This window comes from Acanthopagrus latus, chromosome 6 (assembly GCF_904848185.1).
Source record: "Acanthopagrus latus isolate v.2019 chromosome 6, fAcaLat1.1, whole genome shotgun sequence".
In the NCBI taxonomy this organism is placed as follows: Eukaryota; Metazoa; Chordata; class Actinopteri; order Spariformes; family Sparidae; genus Acanthopagrus; species Acanthopagrus latus.
Window position 1 is genome coordinate 27,453,618 of NC_051044.1, and position 26,558 is coordinate 27,480,175.

Consider the following 26,558-nt stretch of genomic DNA (forward strand, 5'->3'; position numbering starts at 1 on the left):
AAACAGTGACGGGAGGGAGGAGCAGGGTTACAGCGTTAACTTGTTTGATGCATGTGTAACTATTTAACACATGGTGTGTCCTTAGGATCACATGCATGCACATGATCTCACAACGCCACATGCTTTGCTCCAACACATATACATACATATATGTACATATTTTTAGATTACAAAAAAAAACACAACAAGAACAGAATGAAAGATCCTGATGTGAATATTAGATATATTAAATAATATATTGTTTAAAAGGCATTGCACAAACTTGTACAGTCTTCAAATAGAGAACTTTGTGCCAACATTGTGAACAGTGTAATGCCGAAAAGGTCTGTGCTACATAAAAGAAAACAGTGATCGATCAGTAACTTCACCACAACACATCCAGCACAATGGATGGATATGCAGTAAAAAGAAAAAGAAAAGTAAACTTATTCAAAAGTTAAGTATGTACAATACAATTCTGCTTCCATCAGTCAGCGGTGAAATGCTCTGTGAATGCATCTCTCACAACAGCTCCTTCCTGCTGTTGATGTTCTTGTAACGCACAAACAGGAGGCTCCATGTTCACATGTGTCACTCGAAATGGCTGTCAAGTACCCAGTGCTCTTCACTAATATTGTGCCACACACAACTGGCAAGAAACTTTTTTTTTGTAAAGTCCAATTGGCTGCCATTGGCAGTCTACCATCCCAAAGGTCGTCTTTGCAATGGGTCAGTTTGCAATGGATAGATGGCGTCTCCAGTTCAGTGTCTGACATCATAACCAGAGATAATGAAAGACACCACTGCGTCAATCGCAATACGTACGCGGGACTCAAGCTCCGGTATTGACTGTTGGTGGTCAGTCTCCATAGGGCCAAGACAATGATTGATCAGAAAGACTCCTGAGAAATCTGAATGTTTCTGTTGAGGATGAGAGCAGGAGCATTCTGGGACAATTGCTCCCGTTGATGTGTCCACACAACATCCCTCTGTCTTATCAAGTTGTGAGCTGTCTGAAAAGAAGACTTGTCTTGCATCTTTCAAGAGTCTTTAACATCTTTTTTTTTTTGCATTAATAACAGTTTTTTAATTGTCTTTGTTTTCCTTTAGACAAATATCTGCAATAACGGAACAAAAGCTTGCAGGAAATCAGTGCCATCTGCCATCTATTACTACTGTTTACTTCCACAGTGCATTGTGCAGCGCCCTCTGCTGATGTTGCATCCTGGATAACAATGGATCCTCTCAAAACTGGTGGACACGCAGGATGTTTTGCTGGATGGCAGTTCCAAGAACCCTGAATGGAACCGGTTCAAGAACTACAGCTAATTTGGTGGAGGGAGAGTAACACAGAGAGGGGCTGGGCTTCCTCTTAATTCCCTGTCTAATTACTCGTCCCCGGCTCACCCCAGGTCAAAGACCCTGCAGGTCCCACTCTAATCCGTCTCCTCGGCCCACTTCAAAGGGCCCTGATTACAGGGAGGAGAAGAATGAAGCGGGAGAGGGAGAGAGAGGACGGGGCGGAAAGACAGAGGGATGAAAGGAAGGAAGGACAAAATAAAAAAAGAAAAAAAAAGAAAAAAGGGAAGGATGTTGGACGGGGCCAGAATCGGAACATATCTTGTCTGTCTGTGAGCCGTCTGGCGTGTGAGGTCCAGCTGATGCCTCTTCGCTGGCTTCGCTCAGCCCCTGGAATCCACGCGGGGCTCAAATCTGCTGCATCCGAGAGAACGAGGCGCACGCGAGCGCATACACTCAAAGCTCTTTTTCCATTGTAACATAAACTCTCAGTGCGGCAATAAAGCCAAGCAGACAAATGTAACATAATGACGGCACTGTTCTGTGAACATCTGCGCATGCTTTTTTGAACTTTTTCCAATCCTCCGTTGAGACTGTCCAAACTCTCCCAGCCAAAGCATTCAGAGCAGAGATAAGGAAAGGCTGTCTAAGTACATCAGGGCGAGTGAGCCAACATTTTCCAGAACAACAGACCACTATCATCATAACCCCAAACAAGAATGTCCAGTACAGCATCGCCTGTGTCTGCATGGGTCAGATGACCATCGATTTGCTCATGAAAAACAAAATGCGGAAACGAGCCGCAATAATTTGCTTACGCCAGAGCTACATCTTTTCATGTCTGTTCCTTGGATTCCCTCTTGGTACCGGCCTTTTTCCTTCCTCCAGGCACGGTGATAATCACTTCTGTTTCGTATTTTATTTACTCATATTCCAAACAAGCCAATTGTGCCGCAGCTGAAACTGTAAAACGCATCACTCGCACCGTGCCCGAGGAGTTTTGTTTTGTTTTTCGGGGGAAACGTCCTCCCAGGTGTTCATAAAAGCAAATGAAAACTGCTTTTCGTGCAAATTGAATCACTGTTGTGTTAGATCCATCGGCAGCTCCAAGGAGCCCCGTGTATTTGTTGGAAAATGTTGCGGATAATTGGTCAAAAATGACAACCTTTAGAAGCCAAAAGACAGTCCTGTAAGAACTGAACGGTAAGTGGATCCCACTGGCGCGCTGTATTTCACCTCAACAATGCTCTAAGAACTCTAATATATACAATTTCTTCGCCCACTTCTGGAGAGTCTGGAGGCTGGAGAACACAGCCTGAGTTATACAGTATAATTTCAAAGCGGGAGTTTAAAGAAGAAGCGAGGGAGAAAACAGACGAGGGAAGCGAAGGAGAGCAGGGGAGGGAGTGAGAGGACTAAGGCAGACTTAAAAAGGCCCGAGGCTGACTCCTTCTCTCTCTCTCCCTCTCTCTCTCTCTCTCTCTCTCTCTCCAAGCCGTGGATGATCAGCGGCTGGAATGAGGCTGGCCGCTGGCTAGACTTGTCTGTCCACAGGTTTAAATTTAGGCTGGATCAGACACGACGCCTCGGCCCTCGCCCTCGCAGCCAGCCCGCGAGTAGCTCACGGAAGCCAATCGCTGACCGCATTATCATTTCTCCTCACCTCTCGGGGGGGGGGGGGCCACCCAGCTATGCGCTCGACTTGATGCGTGCAAGGATCCTTTTCATAACGCGTGCAGCAATCGGACCCAGGTGAAAGTCGACCAGTGAATGTGCGTTTTCGGACCCTTTGTGATGTTTAATTCTCACGTCTCATTTTGAGTGATTGTGGTTTGAAATCGCGAGCGCGCTTCCCACCTACAAATCAAACTGTATACGCTACTCTGCTTAAGTTCTAGACCACCAGCTAAATTTCCACTGTATACACAAGCAGACAGAGCGTGTTTTCGTTCCCCATTTTTCCTTTTTGTGCACTCTGACAACACAGAAAAATTGGGGGGGGGGGGGGGGAGGGGGGATATCTGGCAGACTACAATGAGCAGCCCTGCATCTGATTCTGCTGTGTGCAAACAGCAGTTCAGGCAGAGGCAATGATAATACTGAGATGTCTTATCAGAGCTTCTGATGTGGAAAGCCTGACCGGCATTCAAATCAGCAAATAAGGCATAATTGCGGACGGGCCCATTCAGGTCTTTGAGGTACACATCTTTTTCCATCAAAGAACGCGGGCCGGAGAGTATCTGTTTACAAGCTATTACTCACTTCCCTTTCTCGCTGGCTTGTTGTCCTCGTTGTGCAATCTTTTTCTGTAATTGTGCCTTATTATGCCGCAGTGATAAGGGGACGATGAAACAGGGACACCGCCTCTCATGTAAACATTCGGATGCGATTTTGGCTCGCTGCTCTCTCTCACTGTCTAAATGTCTGTCTGTGTCGGGTAGGGTAGGGTGAGATGGGGTGATGGGGGGGTGTAAAGCTCCGGCGGGAGACGAGCCGCGACCTTCTCGACAACAACTGAGGAGAACAGACAGCGCGGAGTCTCTGCAGCTGTTTCTCAGCGGCCGCAGAGGGGAGCTTTTAATTGAATGTGAATGCAAGATGCAAAGGCTTTTAATTTGGCCTTGGCTGGAGAGACACACACCAGGGGCGGGTGGGGTAGGGGTGGGGTATTAGATTTGGGTCGAGGGGGGCTGAGAGGGAGACAGCCCCGGCCTCATCTACACTCACCTCATCTCCCCTGCACACACACACACACACAAACCCACACACATCACACGCCTCTAATTACTAGCCATGGGAAAGCTGGGAAAACAACAACTTTTTACAACATGCAACAACAACAAGACAATGTGACGTGCTAAGATCAAGCTGTAACATCCGCTGAGCCTGAAATCAAATTAGGGAGCACAGACGAAAAAAATGCAGAGAGGGGGAGAGAAAAAAGAAAAAAGAAAAAAAAAAAAAGGCTCAGCTGTATCCTTGCGTAATGAGCAGAGGGACGGACACGTGATGGCTCCGGTGAGGCGGCCCGGGGGTGAGGAGGGGAGCGAGGGGCCTGTGGTCAGCGTATGTCGGCTACATTACGAGGCATGTCAATGTATTTGAACAGCTGTAATTGTGTGATAACTCCATCGCGTGGGTGGGTGGGAGGAATGGTGACGCGGAGGTGGTGCCTCCACTCCCCTGTCTGTGTCATCCCCCCCCCACCTCCCAACTCTAGCACCCCGGTGGAAAACGTTGCATGAGGAGTGGATGGAAATCCAAGCGGAGGGTCATTTTTCGATTCAGTAACTCACAATGCCTGCGCGACCGGCATATGGGTTTCATTTGTGCTCCGCTGTAGGTATGAAGGGAGAAAGGACACACAGCGGTGGAGAGTTAAAAGCTCGAGATAACTAAACTCCCATCAATGGCTTTCGATTCTGGATTCAATGTCCTTGTGGGAAGGGTGCTCGTCCAACTTGCATGCACTTGTAAGAAGTGCAAGCGCGGAGCAACAGCCAGTTCTGTTTGCTTTCTTCCTGAAATATGGGACTGTTTAATGTCACTGATGAGCCTAGTTTGTTGTTGTAGCACCCCCCCAACACACACACACCACCACCTCCCTTCTGCACATATGTGCGTACACACACATAACCACACAGACACAAGCAGACAGGCAGGGTGGGGGGATGTGAGCCTTGTGTATCCATCCATGAAAAGCACACATACTCTGCACTCCAGCACACTGCTGGGCTCTGAAAACAGAGCACCTTTTCAACGGACAGCACTAACTCAGGGGCTCTGCAGTTAAACTGCCCCGGGCCATGGCAGTGGTGTGAGGGCCAAAGGCATGTAAACAGCAGACGACAATGAGCAGACTGACCAGAGTGCACGCTTCTGTCATTCAAAGCCTCTTTACAACCCTGTTCCCACAAGCCGCAGAGCCGCGCTGGAAAACAATGCGCTTACTTTGCATCACTCACATTCTGTCAGGCCGAAGGGATGGTAACGCTCCAGACTGGAGGAAGTAAAAAAAAAAAAAAAAAATCCTCTGCGTGAACTCAGTGGAATGCTGCCCTGCTCGACAAAGACAAGCTTTTTGAGGAGCTTTTTGTCAGTGTCAGGGAAAGAGAGCAGCTTCCCTGTGAAGCCTATCTCTAAAATATGACGCAGAGAGAAAAAAGATCATCTTAAAAGCCTCATGAGGCATTTGTTTAGGCCTTTTTCAAATTACATCTGGAGATGTTTAAATGTCATTAAAATATGTGCTGGCTGAACGGGCCGGGCTCAAATTACAGCCCCAAAATGGCTGGAGAAACATGCGAGTCTCGCATCTCTCCTCATCACAACTTGTCAGCCATCACACACAGATTTATCTGTCAATTCATTTACGCTCCAGTAGTGTGAAAACTGGTTCAGGGGAGAAGCAGATAAGGGCCTCGTTTCCTTGTAATTGTATGAAGACGAGAGCAGGAGGAGGAGAGACGGAGCGAGGGGGAAAAGAGAGAGGTAGTGATGGTGGGTGGAAATGGTTGGGAGCCTCGGTTCTGTGTGAGTGTCTGTGCGCAGCCCTTGCCAAGAAAAACAAGGTCTGAGCGACGCTGGGATCTGATTTCAGCATGGAGGCATGGCAGGAAACTGGCTCCTCGGGGGTGGGGGTGGGGGGGTGGGGGGGCTACACTTCATGTCCTCCCAGAGAAAAAGAGAACGAGATTCAGAGACAGAACAATCGTCCTCTTCACTCAGCGCCCAACCAGCTACGATGGCTGATGTACAGTCACCGTTTGTGCGGGGTGCCGTATATGAACCCGAGTTCCGCGTCATCGGCGCTGCTCCTGCCAGTAACACTTTCACAGTGATCACGATTGGGCACGGGCCCCCGATGCAGATCCGTGTGCCACTCAGAGGTCAGCTCAGTTCAGTCTTGTATCTGCATCTGGATCGCAACTCGGCTGCTGCAGAGCCGGAGGGATACTGCTCAGAACATGTGCAGAGAATTAGCGCTGGCTACGCAGCGTTCGGAGGCTTAGGAAACCCTTTGTTACTTAGCCTCCATGTAACACGCTACTCCGTGTGTGTACAACCGTCTTGATCTTATTTGTCACTGGCTGTGCTGTTACTGCTTCTAGGCAGCTACGCAGTGACAGCGACTTCCAGCGCGCTCTGTGGTAGCAGCGAGCTGCTGGCACTTCACCGCGGGGGCCGGGTTCAACTGCAAATGGTACAAGAGGGAAGAAAGGAAATGCAGATGGTGGAAAATAAAGATTCCGTGTCTTAAAGGGTGTCAGGTGTGGCTGCTCCAGAAGTGAAGCATCTCTTGTGCGAGGGCGGATGAGAGAAGACTTTGTCAGAGGCTGATGTCAAAGGAAAGTTATTTCTCACATAAACAAAGCAAGTAGTCTCCTGCTTTTGTTATTCTTGCGCCACATTTCATCTATATTTTACTAGCTTCTCTCTCTCTCTCACACAGCTGCTATAAGTTTTAATTTCTCCCACTTTGAAGACACATTACAAAACATGGGACAAAAAGTTTGAATTAGGACTGGGTATGGTTAAAAAAAATAAATGTTGATATTAATTGAATAGATATGATCCAAATCCAAATTGAAAATCCAAATTTAAGAAATTTCAGCATATCAACTTTTCAACAGCCTTTTTCTGTGAAGAAAAAACAGCTAGATGAATAAATCAACATGGCCATATCAAAAATGTCTATTTGATGCATTTACAGCACACAAAACTCGGAATTTGACATCCATACTCTACGCTAATATGCTACATATTCTCATTTCTAAAAATAAATAAAACACTGAAGCCATAGACTTTTTCAGTTTTGATGCTCTAATTGCTTAAGTCCAACTTTTCCTTTGCCTCATTTCACAAAAAAGCTGAACTCCCCGAGTGCTAGTCCAGACATCTAACAATTAAAGAAAAGCAGCAGTAAAACAACACTGCAGATTACAATGCAGTCTATAACCTGCAGAATTAAGAAGTGAATCAGATACCACCTAATCAGAGTATAAGTAAACAAGTCAGACAGTTGATGCAAGCCTTTGATAGGACATCATTTGCAGTATCTAGAGATGCTACGCATTTACATTCTTCTCACTTTTTTGGATAAACGGCTCAACTCAACAAGTGTCTGTGTGGATCAGTGGAGCCAGCTGTCCACATCTCAGCTTCCACGCTCTACTCTTTCAGATAGAGTCGTGTACTCCTTGACAAGATTTGATGCCGATGCTTTGATTATACAATAAAACGTTTTAAACACTCTGTGATATATACAGTGATATAATCATGTTTTGTTTATCAAAAAAAAAACAAAAAAAAACAGTAGGGTTAGGGTTAGCAGTACAGTACGAATTAGGATATGCATACAGTTGCTATTTTCCTCACCTCAAAGATAAATCACTGAACTCAACACATGTTGGGTTGAATGGAGACTGTTGGGTTGAACTGTCCACCAAAGAGGAAGACAATTTGAGGATGTGTTGTTCCCTTAGCTGAGGCTCAGGATCATTAGTATTGTTTTAATACTGGTGCAGACACTGAACCAGTACACACACACACTCACACACACACACACACACACACACACAGTTCAACACAACTCTCATTTCAATAACAAATTCACCATTTTGTTTTGTTTGTTTTTTCATATTTTGGCCCAATTAAAATGACTCAAATCAAATCAAATCAACTGTAGTGAAAGAATACCGAGTAAAGCCTCTCTGGCTACAGGCGGTTTTTGATATTTGGTGCTAATGGAACTTTTATTTACTAAAGTAATGCTAGCAGGGCTCCTGACTCAATTTTCACACTGGTTGCAGAGGTGGGCCAGTATTTCATTTTCAATTTGGTGCACGCAGTCATAGAGTTTAATTTAAACAGGAACAATGCCTTTCTTCATTTAAATCACACTCAACAAGAAAACAAGAAATTGTGATCATCTCAGCTGTTTAAAACCGAAAAAGCTTTAGGCGCTTAGCACAGCCACTGAAAATGTTTAATTGCATTTGACTGATGGTGCACTTGTGATTTGAAAGAGTCACACCCTGGAGCCCTGGCTAGTTTAGGCAAGATAATCTAACCTCATCACTTAACAAGTTGAGCGACTGGCAGTTCCCCCCATCGCTGGGTGTATCTCACCCCAACAGAATAAACCTCTGAGAGAAGAAATTGTGTTGCGCTGAACAATTTTTCCGAGCCCAGTGTGCTTGTAAGACCTTGAGGGCACAGAGGGCAAAAAACACACAGCATTTGGGCCCGGCCTGCAAACACAAACAGAGCCATGTCTCCTCAAGCTAAAGCCTCACATCCAGCATCAGGCCCCCAGAAGCCCACTGCAACCCTGACCCAGCCCCGTCCACCAACACATCGCCCCCCCCCCACCCCCCCCTTCTCCAGGCTGGACAACCCCATGGTGGAAGTAATGATGCCAGATGTGACCAATCAAGCTGATAAAGAGCAGGTCTGCTGTGGACCGTCGCACAGCTGTGGGTGCAGCTGTGCAACGGTGTCGGGCCAGTTCGCTCGCTCGAACGAGGAAAAAAAGAGAGACGGGGAGGAAGAGGAAACAGCCGTACTGTCCTAAAATAATCTACTTAGATCAAAGCGTCGACGTCTCCAACACATTCATCATCTCCACCGCTGCCTCTTCAAACCCAATAAAGACTTTGTCGCCGTTTCTAAATCCTCATTTTCTATCCGGCCCTTCCTTCTTCTCTCTTCTCCGTTTCACCTACAGTACCTCTCTCTCTCTCCTCCTCTCTTCCTCTCCTGTGCTGGGACAGGGGCCTGCTCAACACATTAGCAAGATATCCTGTTCTGACAGCAGCTTTAGCCCAAATCCAGCCATCATGAAGAGTTATGCCATCGTAGTGAGCTGCGGATTTGGGAGATATAGTATGAAGCAAACCTTAGAGGGTCCTGGGGGGGCGGAAGAAGAATGGGAAAAACCGCTCTTGTGAAAGCAGCAACAGCGACAGGATAACAAGAGGAGCCACAAACTCAAGACTTGGCGCGTATCCAACTGGGCCTGCGTGCATCAGATTCATCTGATCTTAACGTGATTAAAGATCGAGGCGGCATTTTTCTGAATAATGCATACGTTTGTGAAAAAATATGCAACACCGTCTCGCAGAGTTGAGTTATTCATACTTCGGTATCTTTAAAAGTCAAATTCTGTGAGAAAGGGACAGATAATTCCCTTTTGCCCGAGCAGAGGAAGTCACATGACTCCGCTGGTATCAAGAAAAATGTCACCGACTCAAAGAGGAAGATTCCTAAAATAAGTCCGCATCGGGAGGATTCTTCAAATATGCAAAGTCTACAGGCAGATTTCTTCAGTTGAAGGAGAAAAAAAAAAAAGAAAGGATTTTACAACTCAATCCGAGCTGAAATGGTGTAAGGTTTTTTTCTCTCTCTTGCAGCGTGCTCACATCTTCCCCCGGTCTTAAAAATGGAAAGTAGCACAGCCTCGCTCATTTTTCCCTCCTTTTGTTTATTTTTTTCCTCCTGCCTTTGTCCATCAGTCTCCCCCCCTCCGTCTGCCTCGGACCTCAGCCATTTTACGAACAATCTGACCGAATTAAGATAAAGCTGCAGCGGGCTGACACAGCAGCATGTGGCCAGACATTTTACATTAGGTTATGGGATGTTTCCTGGGGCCCCGAAACTCAAAACGGGAAAATAAATAAAATAACGTCTAGCGTTACTTTATGTAGGACCGCCAGAACTTATTTTATCTCCCGGTTCGCAAATTGAATCAGGCTCGATGGATGACTCTGTCGACTCTCTCACCTTTACGTGGTGTGTGTGTGTGTGTGTGTGTGTGTGTGTGTTTTTACGAAGGTTGCTTTGCACAGCATGAGCCTTCTCGGTGTCCCAGTTTCTCAAGAATTAGAGTAATTATCTACTGCATCTTCGAGGCAATTACAGTGATTGTCATGTCGGTGCTTTAATCTAAGTAAGGTCATTATGAGTGTAAACACAACCTGATTAAACACCTTGCTTTCCGCTGCATCCTCAATTTTCCTTGGGCGTGTAAATAATTAGATTTATTCAGATTACATTCAGTTTTTTTTGTTTTTTTTTGACGGTGACAGCCGACATCTCTGCTGGGATAATGGAGCTGGGTTTGTGTTACAGTAAATGAAAAGGAGAGATTGAATTTTTTAGGGAAAGGCTTTTTAAAACATGAACAGGATTTTGGAGCTACTTTTTTAAATAAGATGTCGGCCTAATCTAATCAATCATGGAAACGATAGCGTCGTCGGAGTGCACATTTAATCAGATAACACGCCGTATCGCTGTCCCGCTCCTGAGGCTTGGTGGCAACATGAAGCAGGGGAAAAAAAAAAAAAAAAGAGTCATTCAAAAAACAAGCACCACTATTTTGTTCAGTGCTTTTGGCCCAACCGCTGCAAACATCATTCAAACTGCCCATGATTGACTCAGTAGCATCAGAGTCGGAGCTTAAGGAGGACTTAATGCTGCACGGAGAAATTGGATTCTTCTTGACCGAGGCATTTTTTAACGTCTCTCCCGGAGGAGCTGACGCAGCTTCAGACCAATCACACAACAGGCGCTCTGTTGTACACTTGGCGAGCTGCTGGCCACCGCTGGGCCTCACTGGATGAATGTGGACCTTTAAGAGTAAAACACACACACACACACACACACACACACACACACACACACACACACACACACACACACACACACATATACATACATGCACACTTGGATATGCACAAGAAGGCATGAAGAGGTGGGCAGGGAGGCACAGTTGAATAAGAGTGTGCACATACAAAAAAAAAAAAAAAGAAGGCAGCGACTTTTCATAATTGAAACCCCGTGTCACGCACGGGGTCTTTGGGTCATGCCACTCACGACTATCGCATAAACAAATAACACAGGTAGAGAGAGAGAGAGCAACCACACACCGTGTCTTCAACAATCCGGACGCTCAGACAGAGCCCTCTCTCATTTTCAGCCTCGCTGCTAAAAGCAGGCCTCCAAGGTGTAAGGATACAAATGACCTAATCCAGGATAAACATATAGCTGGGCGGTAGAAGAGGAGGTTTATGTGTCTGCGCTATGGGGTGAACAGCACGCCAGTGTTTTAGGAGGCAAACTACCCAGAATACCCCCTGGTTGCTTTCCATGCAAATGGAATACCGACATCTGAAAGTGCCAGCTATTAATAAAGTCTGTTTATGAGCCGTCGCACTGCCTCTCAGATATATATGTGTTTTTTTATGCACTCAGCACGAGTTTATGCGGGTGGTTATCAGCGTAAATCCACATGAAGGCATGTGCAGGCTGGAGATGAAGTTACACGGCTATGTGCTCATCAATGCTATTAGTTTCCACCAACGCTGATTGCTTTGACACTTCGTGCCGTCCAAGCATGGCGATAAAACAGATCGGTTTCGCTCATGCCAAATTAGAAGGCTGATATACTGCTCCTCTTTCAAGGTGAGGTATCAATGCCAGCCCGAGAGCGTGCGAATCAGACTTGCCATTTCAGGATCCAAGACGGATAACTGACGTCTGAAAAATGACAAAAAACACACCAGAGGACTGATCCCAGTGCTCTGCCGTGACATGCAAGGCGGATCGTGATGGTGCAGAGTATACTGAGAATAGTAGTGGCACCTGTTAGCGAGTGGGCGCAGATTTTTTGAGTTGTCCCGCCAGGGCCTGGACCCAAAAAACAGAACAGCATCCAGACATCCCGCCAATGGGATACCACTGATTTTGTGTTGCTGTTGGGTTTTTAAAGCGAGGCTTCTTTGTGGAACTTTTAAAAGAACTGAGGTTACTTCCAAAATTCTCTGAATTACAAGATAAAAAATTAAATTCATAATCAATAAAACAAATTCTTGTGATGTTGTGATAACCATCATTAGTGGATGTAAAATATACAGTTATTAGAACATGCAATATGTCGGAATTAGTTCAAAGCATCCAAAAATGATCAACAGAGTGTGAAGAAATAACTGTGTTGACATTCTGGATTGTAGAGATATCAATTGGAATTAGCATGCTAACCAGCTAGCCCCAGGCCTGAAAACCTTTTCTCCCAGTGCCAGCAAAGGTCCTGCATGAGCGATGTAAACACCAACTCTCACCAACACAGCTAACTGAGCTAACAAGCTAACAGTACCTGGAGTCAAAAACAGAAAACGGTTAGCAGCACTTAGCTACTCTGTTGACATGCGGCCGCTATTTATTTGGCTTATGTGTTCAACAGGTGACCAATTCTCACACAGTACACCCTTAAACTAATGTCAATAGTCATTTCACTGTTAACAAACGATAAAAAATTAAACCATTTCTTAAGCAAATATTTATTTGAGATGCAGCTGCTATTTATAACCCTTAAATTTCGTTACGTAACGTTAAAATTAATTATTTGGTTACAAGGCATTTTGTAGTTGTAGTGAAATAACGATTAATTCAAGTTTAAGTAACTATGATGATGATGATGAAGTGTGGCTGTACTTCTTTGTGATTTTCATTTTATTTAACTGACTCTTCTCCACTTGTTCTGGTATTAGACTGATGCAACCATCTCCAATACAATACCAGAAAATATCAATATTTTCGGAGCGGAGAGCGGAAACAAAGGCAGCTGGAGCTGGTTTATCCACACCCTGAGAAAATTACAATTGAAACCTCATGTATTCAGAGCCAATACGTATCCATATTTCATAATGTCTGACAACCCAACAGGCGACACAAGCAAACTTCCCATCATATGTCACCAAATACTGATTCTTATGCTGTTGTCAGGCGGCCCACCCACCAGTGAGAAAAGCACTGACATAAATCTAATATACAGGCCCTGCTAATGTGAAGTGACCAGCGCTGCTTCAACTCTGGAAGAAAATGTGTTTTAATGTCAGAGCTGATCACTTAAACTCAGACGCTTGTTAAGAATATAGGCCTCCAGGTCCTTTAAAAGTCCTCATTTAAAAGCAGGAGATGAAAAGAGCCGGGGTTTGACCGAGCTGCAACAGTGTGCTAACGTTTCGTTTGTAGTTATGATCATGATTTGAATGGACAGTTTTAAAAACACTTAGAGAGATTTAGGTCATTACTGGAGCCACTAAACACCGCTCGCCTTGATCTCGCTGATGATGTCTCACGCCAACAATGTGACCACACAGGGCAGGGAGATATTAATGATGTCTGTAAATACACCTCTCCCTAGGCCAATCCCACACACACACACACACACACACACACACACACACACACACACACACACACACACACACACACACACAATAACACATCATCTGCTTCTTCGCTCAGGCCTGAGTCAGACCAGGGAGATGAGCTCAGCTCCAGCTGGATGCTGAGGCAAGCTTTAACTCAGTCAGCCACTCCCCCGGCCCGGCTCAGCTCAGCACAGACCTGCGCTGCCAAGTTTAACATGGCTGCTGCTGCGAAACCTAAATCAGAACCGCTTTAAATCAGCAGCACTCCTGAGAAGACGCAGTATTTCATTTGCGCGTTGTTTCGAGCCAGACTGGCGGAGGAGGGGAACGGAGGCTGTATACATACTCTGCTAATGAAATTAGAATGGCTCATCTGTGTGGACATGAACACCTCGACGGTACACGGACCTCGGCGAGCTGCCCGAGCTCTGACTGGCCGGCTTTAGGCAGATTTATGCTCTCCGGTGGGGGAACAGGGGGGATTTTTGGGCCAGACCTAAATCATGGCTGAAACTACGAGGAGCTAATTACTGGAGGAGTTGAGCAGCAGTCGGGGGACTGTGTGGTTTTCAGTTAAGTCCACCAGCGCCGAGGATTGTGCTACACATAAAAAAAGCCCCTCTCCACCTAACATGGTAGCTAGCAGCAGTGTAAAGCGTGCTGAAATCCACGCTGAGTTTTGTTTGGAACCTGAGTGCTGAGTCACCTCCAAATCAGATTTTCTGGTGGTGGTGAAGTAGCCATCTGGGCAGCTTTCAGTAGGCAGAGCACTACCCAGAGAGCTCAGAGCCACTAGCTGTTCATGGTTTTGACAAATGTGTAATGTGCTCTGGGACTCATCGCTGCATAATGTTAAATGGCTATGGGCCTCTTCTTAGCTCTGCTATTCTGCGGAGAGGGGGAGAAAACTTTGTATCTGCACTGCGGCAAAACAGAGTCCTAAAATCCACTGATTCTGCGAGGGAACAAATCGGTTGATCAATTATGGTAACAAAACTGGAGTATCTGAAATCATAAGGCATGATTGCCAACAGTCAAAAATAAAAGGGATATTGATCGCATCTCGGCCAACAGTCCCACTCACTGCGAAGAGTTATCATCAGCCACTCCCAACCTCTCAGGCCCACACCCTCCACTAACTAGGCAGCATGTGTTGGTAATTTGCAAGCAGTTGATGTTGATTAGCTGGGTTATGACACCCTGCGACCTCGGTTGTATCCAAGCACATAGGCACACATTCTCCAATTAGCCCCATGGCGTTTGGCTATCAGGCTTTACGGGGCCGTAAGAGGGAGTTATGTGAAAAGTCTACAGGGCTTGAGTTGAAGCTTCACACACAGCAACAGCAGCACACACACACACACACACACACACACACACACACACACACACACACACACGTCCAGTAGACGGGGATGCACACACACAAGTCATGCTTGGAAGCAAAGATACTGTCTCTATATTATATTATTTACATTAATGGAGCGTGCATCTGAGCAGCAACTTCACAGATAGCTGCACATTCATCCAGACAGTTAACTGCGTGTACAGCATAATGTGGGTTTTTTTTTTTCAGTTTCGCAACTCCCAACTGAACTGCCGTTATCCTCGGCATAAACTAGATATGAACTCATAACAGCAAAATTGTTCTTAGGTAACTTTGTTTTTGCAGGCATACTGTTGCTGGGAGTGTGAAGTAATTCAAGCTGTCTGCTGGAGGAGTGGTGTGAAACAACAAGGACACAAGGCAAAGCAAATGAACTACTCTGACAATCGATTAATCGGTCAGGCATGACTGCCAAACCTTGTGGTTCCACCTTCCCAGCCGTGGGGATTTGCTGCTTTCTGTTTTGTTTGATTGAAAATTTAATATTTTCTTTTCCAGGTTAGTCAAACAAAACAAATTGTAACCTAGAGAAATCCATTCTGTTTACATGAGGCTTTTGAAAACAATGTTTCCTGTCCTAAGTAAAGAAGACTAGAGGTCTAAACTAAGCTTCTATGCTCATAATGATAATGTCAACATGCTGATGTTAAGAAGGGTATTATGTTTATCAAGTACAGTTTGTTAGCATGCTAGCATTTGAATTAGCAACAAACACAATATACAACTGAGGCTGAATGACAGATTTCTACATAAAGTATTGGACAGTGGATCCATCCAATAGCTCTCAAGACATTTCTGTCAAAACCACAAATTTGAGGGTCATTATGGTGGTGCTAGGGGAATAATTGGGGGAATCACCAACGTCAGTAGGATACATCATCTGGGAACCATTAAGGCAAATCCTTGTATCCATTTTGTAGATGTGATATCTCACAAGTTAAGTGATATCTATGGTCTGGGAACCGTGATTGTCCCCACAAAATGTTGTCCATTTTGGAGGTGTTTTACTGCTTGAGTGACAATCGTGATCTGCTGGTGCTGGATGAAACACTACAGGGTCAACAAAGTCACTATGAGTCATCCTCTGGGAACATAAATGTCTGTAAAACATTTCACAGCAAAGTCAGGGGATCACCAAATGCAGTGGGACACATCATCTGGGAACCATGAACGATGATGCACAGCGTGGTGCCAACCCATTTTGTAGATGTTTTGACATTTCACTACTTAAATAATAATTATGACCTGATGGTGGTTCATGACAAACCACAGAGTCAACAAAGTCACGATGGGCATCTTCTGGAATGTATGTATGAAATTTCATGGCAATCCATCCATTAATGGACTGATCAGCCAACCCACCGGCTGACACATGGTTATTGTCATTTCTATAGCCACACCACTACTGTACTTGTAAGAATGATTTTCTGACGCGCATTTGTATCACCAACCAAAAATGTTATTACCCCTGTGGCAGGTCAGAGATAATCGAGCAGCAGTAAATCCTTGGGAAATTGTTTGATATCTGTTCAAGCATATTGTAAAGCAGTGCATATTTGATAGCAGATAATAGCTAACAGAAAAACAGACACCAGATCAGATTGGCAGGTCAAACCCCTACAAATCTGAGGCCAGCAGCAGTCTCCCCACCTTGATTCACTCCCTTAAAATGACTCCATTACCGTGACAAGAGGCAATATTCTAGCAACAGAGCTCAATGGTTTCTTGGCCTGCGTAGTGAACAAGTGACAGATTTAGTGCTTGTTCTTGGACTGTACGGGGCTGAAATGACTTAATAAAGTGAAGCTGACGTCCTGAGCACGAAAGTGGAAGCCTGAAGTTGAGAGGTTGGAGAGGGGACGCCGGGACTGTTTCCTATCCAGCCGGATGTATGCGTGAGTGCACGGAGCCACTGAAACCACCTAAACGTGATCTACAGTAGTACACACGGTAACTGTCAGGACCCTCTTCTACCGTAGGGGGACTGAGTGGTCATATTACTGTGGAGATAAGTTTGGCAACCACTACCAAGTTCTCAAGTCTGTTTCCTGTGGGTGAAGCCTGAAGCAACCAGAGTCCAGAAAGAAAGCTGAGATAGCCGTCCACAGATACAGAAGATAAGCCTAAATATTATACTATGATGCGAGTGCTTGCTTTTCTGGGTCGATGTTAGCCTAACAATTGCAAACGTTTGCTGCAATAACATTTATTTCCTATTCTATAGAGAAACTAAGTGCAAATCAAGCCCAAAACCCAAAAGACTTTGTCCAGAAATAGAATCATCGCATGAGTGGGAATGATCCAAAATGACTTCACTCCGCAAAACTTCCTGACTCCAAAGGTTTAAAGCTCAAACTGGCTCTCACAGAAATAATAATAATAAAAAAAAACTAGAACACACGGACATAAACCACACACAAAGACGATTTTATTCCTTACAGTTACAAACTCGAACACAAAAACAGTCTAGCAGCACAATACAGAGGCAGTCCTGTGGGGCTGCTTCACTTGCCAACAAGCTATACCAGTTCTGTTAGTGTGCGTGTGTGTGTGTGTGTGTGTGTGTGTGTGTGTGTGTGTGTGTGTGTGTGTGTGTGTGTGTGTGTGTGTGTGTGTGTGTGTGAGAATGCACTCCTCGCCCCTACCCCCCCTCTCTTGTCCCACCGCTCCTCTCCCTCCCAGACGTGCTCTGATGGAGAGATAAGTTGAAGGTCATCCTGAGAGAACAGAGGCTCCGCTCAGGAATGTGTGGAATAACATTCTCTTGTTCTGCAGACAAGAAGCATATCAGAGGCCGGTATAATGTCATACGGAGCCGTGTCATCACTGCAGTCCGTACGAGCCGGGGACTGATGATGACTTGATTTGGGAGAGCATGGAGGGTGACAGACGGGGTCAGCAGCCAGTAACAACCCCAATTTTCTTTGATTATCCCCCTTTTATTATGTGAACAATTTGAAAAAAAAAAAATTAGGGGGGATGATCAGACTAAATTTGACTTTGCAGCACTGGCAAACCATCAATCCAAAACTGAAATAGCTCCAAAACTGTGCCTTGTGTGCAGCTGTTTATGCAACCAAAGCAGTTGTTATGGTGCTAAAATGCACAAACCAGTAAATAAAATTGGAGTGAAAATTGGGACGCAGTTCTGAAAGCAGATCTCTTTAAAGAATCTTGTAAAAATTAATTTCCTTTTACTTAAAGCCAAGGGGTCCTCTTTGCCAAAAAAACTGAAATTCCAGATTCTGATATCACATGAACTTAATAACACTGATGGATGAAATATGAAGACTCGCAGCTTATCTAGTTTGAAAACTGATGTTTGGATAGGCAACAGAACACGACTTTTCCCCCACAACATCCATTAGTCTCAGGCTCATTACTCAAAACTATAAAGAGATCCATCTGACACATCAAGGATATGGACACAGTGGTAACTGAGATCTCTATTGGCAGTGTTAGTCTTGCTCTTGCACACACACATTAATAATGTGTTTGCGACATGTGAGCCTCCCAGCTGCTCCCATCCAGAGCTGTGGGGGCTGCGTGAGTCAGCATGTGAGCTGGAAGAAAACGAATATGGCTGCAGATCTGTCATAGATCATGAGAGTAACCTTGCCAAGTTCACTGCTGTCATGTCACGATCCTATAATCGTCAAAATGTACAAGCATGCATATTATCATAGCAATCAAGAATGGAAGGCTTCAGGCTCAGGAACGCATGACGTGCCATGACTTCTGCATGTTGACATTCGCAGGGAAACTTTCTAGTTCACCAGAACCAAGTTTGATATAGGATGGTAAGATGGGTTTATTTGAATTACTTTTACTTTTTGCGTAGTGCATGCATACTTTAATTTAGCTAATGTTTATAGGAAAGTTTACTCAAGAATTAGATTAAATATCATCAGCCGATAAGTGACTAGAACTGCACAGATGCCGTTAAATAGCCAAAATGGCCATGTCTATCAACCGAAAAGAGGGACTGCATGACATGACGGGAATGCATTTAACATATTTCTTTGGCCCCAACCATGGCGCTATTTACACTTGTCATTTGAAATGTCTCATCTCCGGGTCAAATCTACGTATAATCCATCACATTACTTCAACATAATGTATAATGTATATTTCCACTAGCGAGGTCACCAGTTTTAACTGCATCTGGCTCGGTTTTTGTGGTCTAAATGCAAATCAGGGGAGGACCATGGGAGATGGTTGAGCAGTGATTCATCTCCAGTGATACTATTGCACCTCATCTGCCCGAGACAGATGAAGCCACCAAGTGTGACTGTTGTAAATGTGTTTTGACTGACAGAAGAAAACCGGACAAGTACCTTTAAATATTCAGGACATACCTGTTACTAATGGATATCTGACTGCTGATAGAGGCCCTCTGGCATTCCCTTCACTTTGGTGGTCTTTGTGCTGCCAGCCCCTTTACCACGCTCACAATGGACCACACATCCAGCTCAAAAGAGAAAACAGAGGCTGAAAATGAGCAGTGGGTCAAAAAACTGGACCAGACTGGATGTGCTTAGATAAGCAGAACTGGAGGGATCTGCCCCTTAGAGCAATACAGCAGACTGGGATCCTGCAGGCAGCCTCCAGGCACCGCAGCTTTTGAATTAACCAGCAGGAATAGTGAGATCCTGTTTAAATTCCACTCCTCTCTTTGTCTCCTTCATATTTTTGTTTGCCAATATGTTTCTGGCTGCCTTTTTCTTTTTTTTTTTTTTCCTACACTCCAGATGGGAAACTGTACAGGGATGTTTTCTCAAGCCTTCTCAACAGAGACCATCCCCACCTTTGTCTCTCCTTGTTTTACAGTACACAAAGCTCCTTTCAATACCTCAACACAATCTTTGTACAGACTTGACAAGCTGGTGATGTCACACTTGCTAATCAGCGTGCAACTCGCCCATTTAGCACAACCCTTCACAGCAGCGATGTTGCACCTCGAAATAAACTTGTTCCTGTTCTTCCAGATGAACAGCCAACATTTTGAGCCAGCACTGCAACCCACGCGAGGTGTCACCTTTATTCTCGTGTTTCCTCTTTCCGAAACATGTTAACAAAGAACAGCATGTTAACAAGTTGCCTCTCCGAGATCTGCAAAAACCCCCACTCCAATTTACAAATATTGGCCAAAAGTGTTGATATTGTGAACTTTGTCACATTTGCTTGAAAGCAGCTCCGAAGAAGTACCGTTTTGAACAAGACTCACATCTCACTGTGTCAAATAGGGCTGCAACTAATGGTTATTTTCCATTATAAATAAATGTTATTTTTAGTTATTTTCATGATTTTTCTCTTGATCATTTGTTTAAAAAAAAAAAATAAAAATCCCAGAGGCTGAAGTGGAATTCCCCTTGTTTGTCCAACCAACAGTCAAACACCCGAAGACTCTTCATCTGCTGTCACAAATGACAACAAAAAACTCACATTTAAGAAGCTGGAACCAGCGTACGTTCTAGATTTTTGCAGGAAAATTACTGAAATGGTTAAACAGTCACCAAATGAGATGTGGATTAAACTTCTTTAGTCTAAATCTCGTGTCCAATCTGCCATACCCAGCATGTTCTAAACTAACCAGTCCTGCAAACCTGAACCACACACAGGCTCCTTCATAGTTTCATAAAAGCAAATATTACTAAGTTATGGATTCCTCGAGCATGTCCTGCCACATTATTTCCATACTGCACTTCCTTGGGGTTAAGATGTGGACAAATGAGTAATTAATCTTGACATGCTAGGTTTTTGGCAGCAAGACTTGGCACCAAAGCAAAGACTTGATTCTTTTTTTTTTTTTTTTTTATACACAGGTCATGGTTTATGGCTAAATGGTGGTGGAGAAAAGAGAGAGCTTTGTGTTCTAATTATTCATTTGACTCTGAATAATTTGTAATTCATCTCAGGTGCTGCTCGGAATTTAGTCCTCTTCCACTTTGGCTCATCTTGATCACTTTCTCCTGACATGTCCACCGTCTCATGCTTGAGCCCTGGGCTTGTCCTCCGAGGACATGCTTGTTTACGATTTACAGATTAGGCTGTGGAATGAACAGCACAAAGGCAGGGTATTTCTGAGGAGGTATAAAAAGCTTTGTTGAGCGAACAGGCTAATTGACTAAAATGAATCATGTGTTTGCGGGCGAGCGTTCCTCCTCTGGTTCCAGTTGGATGAGTCTTGTTCTTGTGATGAGTGTGTGGGGGGTGCGTGCAGATTTACTCTCCCAGTTGACTTTTACTCTGTGTGTAAGAGCTGGACAAACAGCTCAGTCAGCTGTGAAAGCCCATGTATAACAGTTTCCTCAGGAGACACGACAACAAGGGAGGCAAGGTGACACTACAACCAGGTGGCGCAGGTTGAAGATTACCGTAATCCCCGTTTAAGTGATGTAAATGATATGCAGCTAAGCAGCATTTCTCCCCAAATGAACCTTCTCTTTGGTACATGAACCTCCCTCATGCGAGCTGACTTGACTTTCCCACAGTATGTGAAACAGTGAGCTTCAAGGAGGAGTCCTGAGGTGCTTGGCCACAGACACATGCTGGGAAAATCACAGTACGCTGCACTTCATTACCAAGGTGTACTTTTTAACTTGCATGTCATGTGCCTGTCAAGTTGTAACTGGTTTTACTGTGTAATTTGTAAGAAAAACCCTGAATGCAAGATCACAGTGACACTATTCATTATGAACACTAAACCGCCACCCCCCCCCCAGCCCCAAAAGGTCCAGACTTAATATTTAGCTCCAAACATTCCACATTTGGACACACCGACGAGAAACGAAGCATCAAAACCACCGAGTTGCATTTTTTCCTTTCAGAGTCATACTTGATTAATCAGAGGTTGGGGGGAAGAGAGAACAAATGTGTGCTCAAGATGAGGAGAGAACCATCTGAGAAAACAGTGAAAGAGACACTGAAGGCTGGGAGACGGAGTGAGTGCGGGGCGTTTAAAGTCAGGAGCAGCTACTAGTCATTTCAGCATGATGGCACAGAGTCTTCTTGGAAAAGGCAAACCAGGAGAGTTATTTCACCGCGCCTCACCGCTGAGTGAGTGGAGTCTCCAGTCTGCCCCCCCAGAGTTTCTGCATCATGTAATTTTATTCATGGGCCGCAAAACACAGCCGAGCGAGGCTCAAACAGGACGAGGACACGTAACCGCAGCAGCCATTTGTGAATGACGCTGATTTTGTTTTTTTGTTTGTTTTTTTTTTTTCCCGGCCAGACAAAAGAGTTCAAAAACATCTGAGAAAACATTTCTGGGGATTCTAATAGCAAAGTTAATCTTTAGCTCCCAGTCTGTAAACATGGAGTGCTTTGATATGAGCTGTCAGTGAGATCTTATAGTTAGCTCCTGCCACAGTGGTACCAGTGGTGATCATTTAAGGGCCCAAAACCAACATCAAAGGACGAGCGGCGATGAAGGGTGACCGTACTGGCTCGCCTTGCCTGTGTCTCGGCCAGAGAGCTGCACTTGAACACACCGCAAAGACAACAGCCAACGGCCAGCTAGCTTGTATGTTCTGAGCCTGAGTGAGAGGATATAACTCTTCGCGCCACCAGGTGACGATACTCTGTATTCATCACTCACAAAAGGCCAAGGACTGGATTATTTTTATTGAATGCAAAGAGGCGGTAAAGAATAATGAAGAAACTACATTAATGGGTGGAATCCTGGATACTGGAGTGACATAATCTGCCGATCGGAGTGATTTCCCCTGCCAATTCAACGTGCTCAGTCGGCCAAAGGGCCAAAGACGAGGGCAGATTAAGTGCCAATGGTGGCAACTAGGTCCACAGGCGCTCACAGGTGGCCCCGACACTGGTTGGTGGCCAGTGATCTGCCTGGTGTGTCACGGCCTAAGTGATGTCAGTGGTTGTTGCTGTTGTTGCTTAAGTCCAAGTTAAGTTGCAAGTCCCTGTTGATTTTGTCAGGTCGAGCCTAAAGTCATTAAGGGCCACAGAAGCTCGCCGACAGCCTGACATTGGTCAAAAGTCGACTTGGTGTGTCAGGGCCCTTAGAACCCTTGAGCTCATTGTGTTGCCATGCTCTTTTCAGCACAAAAAGGTGAAGATTCTTTCCCCCCCCCCCCCCAATCCTGCAGAGCTTAGCTATTCTTAGATACGTTATGGTTACATAAATGGATTGTTACAGTTGAGTACAGAAAAAGAGAGTCAGCTTCAACTGCCAAGACGTACAGGCAGCATACGAAAGAACTGAAAAATTAATTCAGAGGCATTTCGTGGCCACAGTGAAATGCAAAGAATCTAGGTAGAACTTTGTGTTATCAATGGATTTGAACGCTTCAGTCCTGCACCCATCCTCCGACTCCTGTCCTACCCTTCACTCCTTGTTAGGTGCTGGACACTGAAAGGAATTTTACCTTCTGTCACTGCAATGTGTCAGAGTGAAGTGAGAAGTTAAGGGCAGTGGGCTCTGCAGGCCTCGGGGGGCCCCCCTCCGTGTGTGAGGCTGTGCTCAATTCCCTGGCGAACACCCAGCCTGACATCTGATTACCCCCAGCCTGGTTAGAGGCTTCTGTGAGTCGAGTCAGAGGAAGGTCATAGATGAAAGAGACGTTTGATCAGAGCTCCATCGGCCTGCCCCTAATGTATATGCTTACATAAATATTGACTGGATTTTCGAGGGCCATGTAAATTGCTCGGCGTTGGAAGAGCGGGGAGATAGCTGCAGCGCGCTCGACTGAGTCCTCTGGGCTTTGAACATGTTTGAAAGTGTTGACTTTTGCCACTTGATGAATCACTCACCCTTCAAAGAAATCCCGTGACAATGAACTGTGTTTGCCCACTTGAATGGACGTGTAACATACATGCTGATGTCTACAGTTTTAACACAGCTGCGGGCAAGATGAAAACCAAGTCCACTTATTTAACACTTACAAATGGATCGTGATCGATTAGACAGGCATTTGTCTAGACGCATTTTAAAAGGAGCCGTCAAAAAGGTTGGCTCAGGCAAGGATTTGTGTATTTGTCTAAAAACCTGCCTGATGAGTCCCTGACAAACAACGCTGTGTAAAGGCCGGACCTGTGAGGAGCCACGCTGGAAATTTCTGCAGAGAAGACAGCCAGGGTGGAAAAAAAACATGCGCTGTCGCTCACGTTTAGCCGCTCTGCACCGTAAAGTCTTTCAACAAAAAGGTCGCACAGCGCAGCACATTTGGTTCAGATCAGTAAGGTCACGACCCACACAGGGTTTATTTGGACCTTTGCACCAAAATAATCACAGGGCTCTGACTCCGCTGTGACAGACATTAACAGTCTGGAACCACTTCTCCTTCTAACCCCTACCTGAAACGCGAACTTAAGGGGCTAGTCGGTGCCATGAACATTTCCTAATTATTGTTTGAATTATGCGAGTCCTGGAAGTGGAAATGTTTCTTGCAGGAGGCGAAATGCTTTTCTCGGGGCCGGAGAGTATGTCAGTATTATGCTCTGCGGTTGTGGTTTGTCTGCAGGAGCACGTCGGCTACTTGGAGGTAAGGGACTGGGAGGAGGTCCAGATGAAGACAGAGAAGCTTTCATTTTCCCTACCTTTATGTACGGAGAACTGACAGACATGTGGTTCTTATTTTCACGGCAAGTTGAGCACGCGGTGGTAATGTTCGCAAATATTATTGCAACTATCAAATCTTGTAGATTTAAAAAGTGAAGGCATACAAAAACAAATCAATATCAAACTGTTTCTGGTCACAGATCTGATCCAACAAATGTCGGGGAGTTGGTCCTCAGTGGCGGTGAGCAGACTGAGCTGCAGCGGCACCGACTCCAACCCTCCCAACAATCAGATAACGGCCCTGTCTTGATGTACCGTGGGACAGCTAAGAGAGGGCTTACATTTCTTTGGCTCCCATTCAAGGAATTTGAGTCGGGGAGCACACCGCACACCCCTCTACCTGAGATACCTTGTTTTTTAAATCTCCAACTCCAGTGCAAGACAGCATCTGTGCAACGCTATAGCTTATCCCGACTCCCAAGGTTTTGGGTCAGACGTCAAGAAATGTTTTTATTTCTTCGACTAATAAAAATCCAAGATAGAGCTGAGGGAGGGAGTCATAAGCCCAAAAATAAAGGGCCTTGTGTACGATCCGGTGTGTGCTGAAGCCAAGCCCCGGCAGTCGGCATGCCTTTGCTGAGAGACAGCAGCTGTTGGCCTGATATAGCATGAGAGCGGCGAGGCCACAGTGTTAAAACCAGCCTTGTTCTTGCTCAGGCTGCCTCTCTCTCTCTTTCTAAGAAACACTACAGGTAGTCGTCTTTGTGGATGGCTGAGGAAAAATATGAACATTTATATCCTTACTCTCACTACTGATGGGATACCCATTAAAGACCGAAGTGAAAGGGATTTCCAAGCCAAACAAACATGCCGTTTTCAGTTCTGCTTTATCTACATCAGTCCTGCTTCAGGTGGCTGGATTCCTCAGCGTGCACATTTTTCCCCATGTTGTGTTTTTCTTCTCTTATCGCCAAGACTGCGTGTCCTGGCAGAATAAGGCTAGATGATGCCATCCGATAGGAAAACAAAAGAGAAAATAGATATCTGGTGTATATCTAGGTCGAATTTCTCGAGATGGTGGCGACCTTGCGCTTAGCAAAGCCAGACAGGGCAGAAGTTAAGTATTCAAAGAGGGTTAGCGAGTTTTATGCCAACCCTAACCCTGACCCTGACTGAAGCTTTGGACATTCAAAGAGAAAAGGCCGCAGTAAAAGTTACAATATCACGCCATAAAAAAATACTTTTACAACTTAGTCCTGCACTGAAAGATATGCTTAACCTCGAAAGACACAACTCTTTTAATTTAGCCTGATTACTATTACAATTAACACTGATTGCACTGCGTCATAGCTGCAGAAAAATAACACTGTCTGTGTGTACATCCCCCATAAGACTCTCTTTCACTATGCCATTTTGTTCCGACACCGAGCTCGACTTTTGCCAGAAAAAAAACAAAAATCAAACAAAGGCACGAAGGAAGAGCGTCTGCCATTGCACAACCAAATCGTTTCATCCAGTTGCTATCCCCAGGTAATTGTGGAACAACTGGAAGAGCTGTGGAAACTCTTCACTGCAAAAGAAAGGCACCCAGTTGCTGGAAGAGGCAAAGAGGCTGAAGACGGAGAGAGATAGAAACCTAAGTTAAGAGTGAACGGACAGGTATTGACTCGATGTAGAGAGAGTGCTCCGGTGTTGTGCCAAAGTCGGTTCCCCCACTGTTATGTCTCCCTTTACCACTGGGACTTGAGACAGTTCAAATCCGGTGTTCTTTCAACTTGATCAGTAAATCACAAAACCCACCCACTTATTGCTACACCCAGATGTTCTGGGCTCTGTCTTTTCATAGAACTGAAACCATGGCTTCTAGATCAGTTATTTACTGTTTTGGAATTACACTGTTTTGCTATAGTGGCACCAACAGGAAACGCAAGGAGGGTGTAAAGTTTAAAAAGTTTTGGTAAAGTACTTTTGAAAAAGCATAAAATTGTACAGTGTAGTACTTCAGTAAATGTATTTATTTACTTTCCACCACTGAATAAATTACATCAAATGGAGACAGCCACATTCACCCTCTTTCTGGACCATAACCTCCCTCTTAAAAACCTCCTTTTGCCACATAAATGACTGCACCCCAGTTCTATATTTCCAATGA

General features: G+C 45.0%; 1 protein-coding gene across 3 annotated transcripts in view; it reads right to left on the bottom strand.

Annotated features, from left to right (window-relative positions):
* The window catches only part of pdzrn3b (PDZ domain containing RING finger 3b), a 102,342-nt gene that overhangs the window by 52,539 nt on the left and 23,245 nt on the right, over nucleotides 1-26,558 (bottom strand). The window lies entirely within an intron of this gene.